Source organism: Sceloporus undulatus, chromosome 3 (genome assembly GCF_019175285.1).
Source record: "Sceloporus undulatus isolate JIND9_A2432 ecotype Alabama chromosome 3, SceUnd_v1.1, whole genome shotgun sequence".
NCBI lineage: Eukaryota > Metazoa > Chordata > Lepidosauria > Squamata > Phrynosomatidae > Sceloporus > Sceloporus undulatus.
This window is the reverse complement of record NC_056524.1, coordinates 41,809,077-41,818,898: the sequence shown is the minus strand read 5'-3', so window position 1 is coordinate 41,818,898 and position 9,822 is coordinate 41,809,077.

The following is a 9,822-nucleotide window of genomic DNA, read 5'->3' as shown; positions in this document are numbered from 1 at the left end:
CTTTATTATTGTTGTTGTTTATTTATATAATGCCATCCATGTACATGGTACTTTACAGATGGTTGCAGAATAAAACATTTATATACTATTCAATAATATAAAATACTAAAATATAATAATAAAATACAATGAAAACAAAACACACACACAGAGAAGAGAGATAATGCAAAATAAAACAAAATAAGCAGTACAGATAACTGAATATATAAAATGTCTTCAGATGCAAGGAGTGAATTGTTGCCCTGGATCTTTATAATCAGACTACTGTATATGAATAGCCATAGAAATTCAAAACTTGTTGGTATGGTAATGAGGTGACAAGTTCAGATTTAACTATGGTGGTTGAGGGACAAAGGCAGGTGGAAAGAAGTTGCCTAAGGCCAGGGTGGGTGAATGACCATAGGCATGGTGGAAGGATTATTTGAATGTGGTTAACACCCCAGCCCCAGGAGCTTGCTCTTAGCCAGTTTGTCATATCTCCTCTCTGGTTTCCAGCTTGCACATACCACATTGTCTGACTTACTCTGAATTCTGGACAATAAAGAGTCCAGATCTAGTTGAGAATCCATGGGATTAGATCCATGTAGAGTAACTGGAATGGAGCTACTTTTGTGGAGTCAATGGTAGGCCCTTGGTATCTGCTGGGGTTTGGTTCCAGGATCCCCCATGGATACCAAAATCTCTGGATACTCAAGCCCCATTAAATACAATGGCATAGTAAAATGCTGTCTTACATAAAATACATAAAAATACATAAAATAGCCAAATCAACATTTACTTTTTGGAATTTACATCTTTTTGGAATATTTTCAAGCTGTGGATGCTTGAATCCATGGAGCCGACTGCTGTTTTAAGAAACCGCAGCACAACTGTGGGCAGGATTAAATAATATGAACACCCCCCCCCCCCCGAAATGTCTTCCTCCATTCATCAGCAAAGCAGTGTTGTCCTTTCCCACCCATCATATTGTGCCACCCATACATAGGTATAATGCTTAAATAGAACATACACGTTAGACATTTATGTGTGAAGAAGGTCAGCTTAGCATTTCCGGGATTTTTAAAAAACTGGCATGTATGGAGTTTTCATGTGGCAGCCATCCAGTTTACAAACTCTAGCTTATTGCTTTTAAAACAACTGTGGGAGTATGTATTAAAATTTGCTCTCTTCTGATTCTCCTAATGGTTGCTGCTGTTACTCTAGATCTTCAAAACATTGGCATTAGTGCTAAAGTCTTAACATTAAATTGTAAAAGAAAATTCATGGACGTTAAAATTTCAAGAGGAAATATTTACAGAATTATATTCCTTTTAAACATGTTGTTAACATTCATTTTCACCTTTTAAAAATAAATTCCAAAAAATTTATTCCAAAAAATAAATTAAGCTTATAAAAAATACCCCAAAATCACAAAGAACCATATTAAATGGATGTAATACTTTAATCACCCCTCAAATATTAATGGCATTTAATAGTTAAGATAAGGAATGTTAACTTCTCTGCTAAATATGAATTAGAAGCAATAAATTAATTTTAATACATTGTTTCAATGCTCTCTTCTACTCAAATGGAAGGATTTTGTGCAGGAGCATCTCTAATAGCAATAATAATTCAGGTGAGTGTGTGGTTGATATTTCATTTATTTTTAAACTAATTAGTTTCTTTAGCTGATAATTTTTTTTAAAAAATCTAACATTTTTACAAACTATAATTTCAAGCAATGTGTGAAATGTGTGTGTTTCTAACAAATGTATGGTGAAATATATGAGGGTTATACCCCATTCTTCAGCAATAGAAAAGCTTTATGTAGTTATATGTCAATTAAAGATCAGAGATGTGTTGGACTACAACTCTACAGACCATGGTTCAAATTCCAGTTTGGCCATGGAAACCCACTGGATGACCATAGGTAAGTCACACATTCAGCCTCAGAGGGAGGCAAAGGCAAATCTCCTCTGAACACATCTTGCCAAGAAACCCCCATGTTAGAGTTGCCTCAAGTTGGAAATGACTTGAAGATACACAACAGTTATATCACAGTATGGTCATTGTGTCATCACACCAGGATTACTTGTGCACAACATGGGCTGTTAAGGCATCATGAGTCACGGTTGGAAGTCTATTTCCAAATGCTTTCAGTCACCTTCCTAAACAGGTGAGAAGTGATTGTGAAGTGCCAACAAATGTAGTCAAGTATTTAAATGTGAGCTAGCTTTAAGGACAAGTAGGATGCATGCTTATTTTTTTTAAATCATGTGTATATTCTGTATTGTTAGTGGACAATAATATGGATGTGTTTTAACATCTATCATCAGCCCACCAACACCACTGTATGTATCACCTACATTTTGATTTTCACTGCTAGAAAAGGAGTTCCTTGCACTTGTGAAGAACACATTTCTGGGATTTACTTTAAAAATTGGCTCTTGTAACAAAATACTTACAACAGTTAATATAAAAAGAAACTGTATCCCAGGCAGTTTATTGCCTCTCAACCCCCCCCCCTTACAAAAGATAGTTGTTTGCTACACTTATTCAGTCACTTTCCTTAAGTATACATTTTATTTGTTGAAAAATGTTGTGCTTCCCACCCATATGATAGGTTTCCAAGACAGCTCACAAGTAACTGAACACTAACATATTATTTTCTCTTCTAAAAGACCGTGCCACATATACTGGGTAGCATGTGCCTTCAAGTCATTTCCGATTTATGGTGACCCTAAAGCAAACCTATCATGGGGTTTTCTTGGCAAGATTTGTTCAGAGGAGGTTTGCCCTTGCCTTGCCCTGAGGCTTAGAGCATGTGACTTGCCCAAGGCCACCCAGTGGGTTCCAGAGGTCCCATGTAATATTTTCCTCCATTCTCAGTAATAACTGCCCCTGAAATGGCTGATAGAAAAAGCTGGTAGGACATGAGTTGATATGATACGATGGGGTGTTTCTTACACTGGCTGTTCCAAGTGGCTCTAAGTAGCAGAAGGTGCTGAATAGTTTGCTCCTTTTTCTTTTATCCAAATGCCAAAGAAATTATAGAACTTGGACAATAGGGAGCTGTTCTGTCTGATCTGTTCACAGAGCAAAAATCTGTGGCATTGTCTCTGCCAAGTATGATCCTAGAATTAAAGAATCAGAAGAGACCCCAAGGACTATCCAGACCAACCCCCGCCATGCAGGAATACATAACCAAAGCGACAGATGGCAGTCCAGCCTCTGTTTAAAAACCTCCAAAGTAGGAGACACCACCACTCTCCAAGGTGGAAACAACAATCAGAAATAACTGATTCAGACCATTAAAAAATATATGTAGAATTAAAGCAGTTGCTTAAAGATATCCCTTAAAAAAGGGGCAAAGCTTGGAAAATATATATTTTGGATTATAACTCAGGTTCTGGGCATTGCAGTCCAAAAAGTTAACTTTCCAAACTTTGACAAACAATGATCCAAAACACACTGCAGAAATACAGTAATCCAGTTTGAGACTGCTTTAACTGGCCTGGCTCAATGCTAGGGAATTCTGGGAACTGTAATTTTGTAAGACATTTGGCCTTCCCTGACAGAGAGCTCTGGTGCCACAATAAACTATAATTCCCAGGATTTCCTAGCACCCAGGCCAGTTAAAGCGGTCCCAAGCTGGATTATTATTTCTGCACTGTGTTTTAGACCTAAGAAGGACTTTTATAATACAGTGAAAGGCCAGTAATGGCTATGCAAGACAGACATCACTCGGGGCAGCTTCTAAAAAGATCATCTTTTTGTTATCAGTCAGATGGAATTTCTGGGGCAGGCAGGAGGATGTCTGTAGCAGGTTTGTATGGGAAATACAGATATCCTTACCTTTTAATTGTAGAGTCATAGTGTTTCACATATATTTCACATACTTCTTGGTTGTACTGTATAGGCAATTTTTTTAAAAAAAAAAATTTTTAGTACTATCCATTGACTTGGAGCTAAACTTTTTAGCATACTCTGCAGTTATTGCTTTGTTTTCTTTGATTTGCTTCTAACAAAAATATTTACTGCTGGACTCATCATGACAGCAAATTAGCTCATTTGATTCCACTGGGACTGTTCTTCCTGGTATAAGGTGATGTATTTCACTTTCCCGTATGCTGCCCAGTTAATCTGAAATGTTTCAACATTTTTTCTCCTTCAGTCTGAGAAATAAAAGAGAGGCTGGGTCAAAATCAGGGATCTAATGAGATTAATATTCAAACTCTGTCTGCCAGAGTAATCTGTCATGAGGAGATTCTCCTCTCCAGAGCCGATCTGGGAAAATGAAGGGAAACAGAAAAAGAATGTAAGGGGTTATCTACACATTTTGTTTTACGGTGTGACTAAATAATTTCACTCACACATTCCCAATTTGTTGTTCACGTTATTTTTTATAGGAACTGCATCTATGTGCATCTCTGTGATTTCTGTTGCCCACACATGTCAGCACTGCAAATAATGGAGTCGATGATACAGATGTATTTGAAACACAGTTAACACATGCACAGTATTATCCCAGTTCATCCCTAGTATATCTGCATTGGTTATTCACAACAATATGGAAAATCCTCATTTTATTTAGTGGTTGTTCCTTTAGGATGAACATAATCGTAGGAGAAGACCTCTTAAAATATCTTAGGGCTGAGACAGATGAGCCAAAAGTAGCATAGCGGCGGTGATACAAGGGTTCTAGACCACACGGTCCGGAACCCTAGTGTGTAACGGCAGCAGCCTAATGGTGGTGTCCCATCCACATGGGCGCCCCCATCTTGATGTAAGGGACATGTAGCATCCACACGCTGCTGTGCATTGCTTACATCACGAGTGCGCCAGTGGCGCACTCACGACGTAATCCAAGTGCCGCAAAAAGAACCCAGAAGAGCCGGGTTCTTTTTACACAGGAGGGATGTTGCACCGTTTGGTGGCTGCGGCACCCCTCCAGAGTTAAAACATGCGCCTGCAGACCGCCATTTTCGAGTAGTCTGTCTCGGGCCTTAATGGCACTTTCACTTATTGTGTCTTTTGTTTGGAAGTATTATTGTGATTGGAAAAAAGAACATATGGGTTGTGCCCAAAACTGCTGGCAGAAACAAAAAAAACAAAACTTTTTTTTAAGATGCTTCACATTCCACTGTCTTTTCTATGGACTGAGAATGATTAAAGTTAGATTTCCCCTTCTTTGTTTAACAGTTGTACCTGTCTATTTAAGAACAATGGTTTTGTAATCTTCATTCAGTTTGTGGAAAATTGTAGGTGGGGCATGGTGTGACTGCAGTGCTAGCTAGGGCTTGAGCTAGGGCTCAAGAGATCTAGTTTGTGTGTGCATAATGTTAGCTTTGGAAAACCTCCCTAGAGTCTCTTGGTCTTTACCAGTGTTGGCTTGGTCTGAGTAATTTGTTGTTCTGAATATATTTGCAGAAGATTTTCCTTTCCAGGAAGGTAATTAGGATAAATCAGCCACCTAGTGGAAGAAATCTTCTTTGTTCTTAAAAGGAGCTTTAATCCTTAAACTGCAGGTAGTACTGAAGACAAGATGTTTCTTTCACTTATTTCCATAATATAGGCAGAATATTTCTCTATTTATTATCTCTTTTTATATTCCCTGCCTGTAGTTAGTGCTGCCACATTCTACTTTCTCAAGCGTATTATGCAAATTATTGTGATTATGCACATTGATCCTATTAATTACTGCATTGTTCTTCCCATATTTCAATGTTTTTTCCTACCATTATTTTTAGCTTAAAATGTTCTGAGAGAGTAATGTCTAAGGAGCTAGACTTCTAACAGCAAGACCCAAATTCAAATTTGTGCTTGTCCATGGAATTTGCTGTTGGACTTTGAACCACTGTACCATTCAGCAAGCCTACCTTACAGGGTTGTTATGGGGAATAGGGCGAGGGAAACCGTAGATGTAGGAAAGTAAGTTCCTAGTACAGTACAAATGAAAGAGCAGTGGTTACAATGTTAACCTTTTGTCATGTGTAAGCACTTCCTGTGGTATTCTCATCACTACTTCTTTGCCATCACTTTTTCACCAATGGCAAAAAGCTGTTGTTTGTTGTGCCTTCAAGTAATGGTAACCCTAAGGTTTAGTTGGCCAGATTTTTTCAGAAAAGGTTTGCCATTGCCTCCCCTGGGGCTGAAAGAGTGTCACTTACCCAAGGTCATCCAGTGGGTTTCATGACCAAGTGGGGAATTGAACCCTGGTCTCCAAAGTCACCGCCCAATACTCAAACCACTAAGCCACACTGCAGCTCTCCAGATCCATACAAATATCACAGGATGGATAATGCTGCACAACAAAAAATCAGCTGTGTTGCATGACAAAACCATATGTCTATTTTTGTGCAATTTGTAGCACATTTTTGTTGTGCAGCTTTTTTAAAGGTTAAAAAAAGCAATATTGTACCACAAAAATGGCTAACTGGATACTTTTTAGCAGCATCAGCTTTCAGAATATGGTGAAGGAGGGCTGGAGAAGCACAGATTTTGAGTGGTGGGTTGCAATGGTATATCTGTAGTAAACAATACAATAAGGTTTAAGCTGGGAAAGATCAGGATTCAACTCTGGGTGAGTCTACTCTAGCTGTGTACAGTATATCTGCCTACAGCAGGAAATATCAGCTGCCACCAGAATCCCTTACTGAGTTTACATGAAAAGCAAAACAGAGGAAAACAGAGGGGAAAACAAATAGCCCTGCCTCATCAGCTACCAAGACCAGAAACAGTAAATGCAGGCCTATGACTAAGATCTTCATTTTCTTTCTCCTGTTTGCCTGATGAAGAAGCCAGTGTAACTTTGAAAGCTTGCAACATGTAGTTGTGCATTTTGATTGGCCCCTTAAAGGTATCATTGTTTGCATATACAGTATGTAGAGGTTTGCCCACCTAAACAGAAATCATAAAAAGGAAAGTACAGGCTGGTAAAAGAAGGCTGTCTCTGGAAGAAGCATTCAGGTGGTCTCTAGAAGGTTCAAATGATTTTCTTTACTTATGCAAGGCTTATTTGGCCTGACTGTTTCATTTCAAATGTGCATATTGTTAGTTTTGAATAAAAAAGATTGCTGTATCATGTGAACTGTACTTCTTTCCCGCATTCTTTCCATGTTATTTCTGCCTCTGCTACTAAATTTTCTGTTGAAGAAGCAAGTCTCAAGAATGCTTCAGCTTCTTTAGTTGAAATATGCCTGTATGCTACTTTTTAAAATAGAAAAAATGAACATGAAAAAAAGAGCTAACAATGACAAAAATGATCCCCTAGTCTAAAGTAATACTTAAGCAAAGGAATTAATTACTCCTCAAACTTCAATACTGACATTGCCAAGATTAATTTGTTATTTTAAAAAAGTAACAAATATAGATGTAACTTTTAATGACTTACTTAATAGCTCTGAGTGCCCAGTACCAGAATTAGGCAACCTATCACTTGGCTTCTATAATTCTATAACTACATTTCAGCCTTTGGAGTGTTTCTGAAGATGTACAGCTGTTTCACTTTTTATTGTGTTGTCTGTTGAATTTTGACTACTGAATTGGAGATCCGCACATGGGCTGATAACTTACCTGATTTATTAACAAGGTTCTCTACCACTCCTAGGAAAAACCTTTAATTCGAGATTTGTACTTAAGAGGAGAGCAAATAATTTAATCACTGTGATGAAATATAATCCATCAGTGAACAATGCTCATTTTAGTCGTTATAAAAATGTACAAATTAAGAAAAGTTTTGTGTAATCTTCATTTCTGCAGATCTCAAGCTCCACCTACAAATATAGGAATGAGGAATTCAAGAGACAATTTTCACATCTGCCAGATTTGGAAAGCCTTGTTGTAGGTAAGAGAATGTGCTTTCAGTAGCTGGGGGGGGGGATCTTTTGGAATCACCAGAACTACAACCTCCATTGTTTATTTTACAAAGCTTACGAAGATGGTTACACATATGCCTGCAGAAAATATTGCATCACATTTGAAAGTGAGGAAAAATATGGAAATGAAAAAGAAGGGAGAAAGGAACACATTCTTGCATATACAAAGATATATAAGAGACTTTGTGCCAGTGTGTCTTGCAGAAAGATGTATATTAGTTTTGCATATTACTTACCGATGCAAAATGTTCTCATGTAAAAACAAACACCAAAACAAGTTCTGTGAATGATAAAACAGGCAAAAGCACCTAACCTCATGAAATTCATACAGAACAGATTATGTTTGATGAGTACAGTGCTACCTACAAAGGTGATTATCGGTCCCAACAAACTGTAGTTTGTTGTCATCTCCAAGTCAGGCTATAATGTCAAACTGTTTTTTTAAAATTATAAACAGTGAATAGTGGTGAGTGGAGAGAACAATCCACAGATTTTTTCTTTTCTTATTTGTACCTATACAGTACAGAACACCTTCTATTTTAATTTGCTTATGCCTTGCATGCTTGCATTGTATTTCTGCATGATTAGTATTCCTTAATATCTTCTCATTCATAGCACCCCACTGTAAATCCTCCTTGCTCACTTGTGTATTTGACACAAGCTAATTTTGCTTCATTTAAAAGGAAGAAGAAAAAGCTTTATTGAAACAGAAACACCCTGATATTTTAAAATAGCTCATGCTAGATATAGAATTAGTTTGATCCCCAGTAACCCAAGCCCACTTTATTCTATATTTCTGTGCTGCTGTATGCAATGTACAGTAAAGAAAGCAAGTAATTTTGCTTTTTCTTTGATGCATACTTTCCAAATGTCAGCCATCTCAAGAATAAATTAAAATAGCTGAATGATGGACTACATCACATACAAGCTTTGATGATCAAGGAAAATTCAAAGTCATAATTTTGTCTTCATTTAAATGTAGGCTGGTCTGACCTTTGAATTCTACTATATTCTAACTTTTAGCAACTGCAGCAGTTATCTGCCAATGAATGGCAAGTAATCAGATGTTATGGCAAGTGAGCAAAAAAATGCCAGTTCTTAGTTTAGGAAGAGGAATAAAACCTCAGGTCTCCATGCAGCCATGAAGGCATGCCTAGAAGGTGGTTCCTGGTTCCTTATGTTGAAGACAGGTTAGTGACAGTGAGAGAGAGCCAGTAGATGCAAAGAGACAGGAACTTGTTCCACTCCTGATTAATATATTAACCAAAAAGAAAAGATTCCATTTCCAGGGTCTAGGATCTGTTTCTTCAGACAGACATAGGGTTAAATTCAGTTGTTAATTACAAGTGGAATAAATTCATTGAGTGAATGGGACTTATTAAGTGAACAGTTATGTAAGTTCCGCTGATTCAGTAAATCTTTACTTTAGAATCCAAACAATTGGATTCTGTTATTTGAATCCTAATATGCATGGCAGTGTTTGCGTTATATATTAAAATGGCTAAGTGAGCCATTTTACATCCAGTGAGAAAGAGCTAGTGTTGTGTAGTGATATGAGTGTTGGACTAGCATTTCAGGAGACCAGGGTTCAAATCTCCTCTCAGTCATAGAAATCCAATGGGTTTCTGTTGGAAGATTTTTTCATTCTCTTTCCCCATCCTTTGATAGACAGGGATTTCCTGCATGCAAACTCATTCCTCTCTCTCATTCAGACTAACTACTCTGCTAATTTAAAGCTAGACCCTAACAGGCTTGGCTTTGACATTTTTGATATTCAATATTTTTGTTTCTTTAGCAAAGGCTAAAGCCTTAGGAAACTTAAATTACCCCACAATTTCCAACATTGAGCAAGTCACATTGTCTCATCCTCAGACAAAGGTAATGGCAAACCGTCTCTGAACAAATCTTGCCAAGAAAAACCTTGATGAGTTTGTGTTAGGGTTGCATAAGTTGGAAACGACTCAAA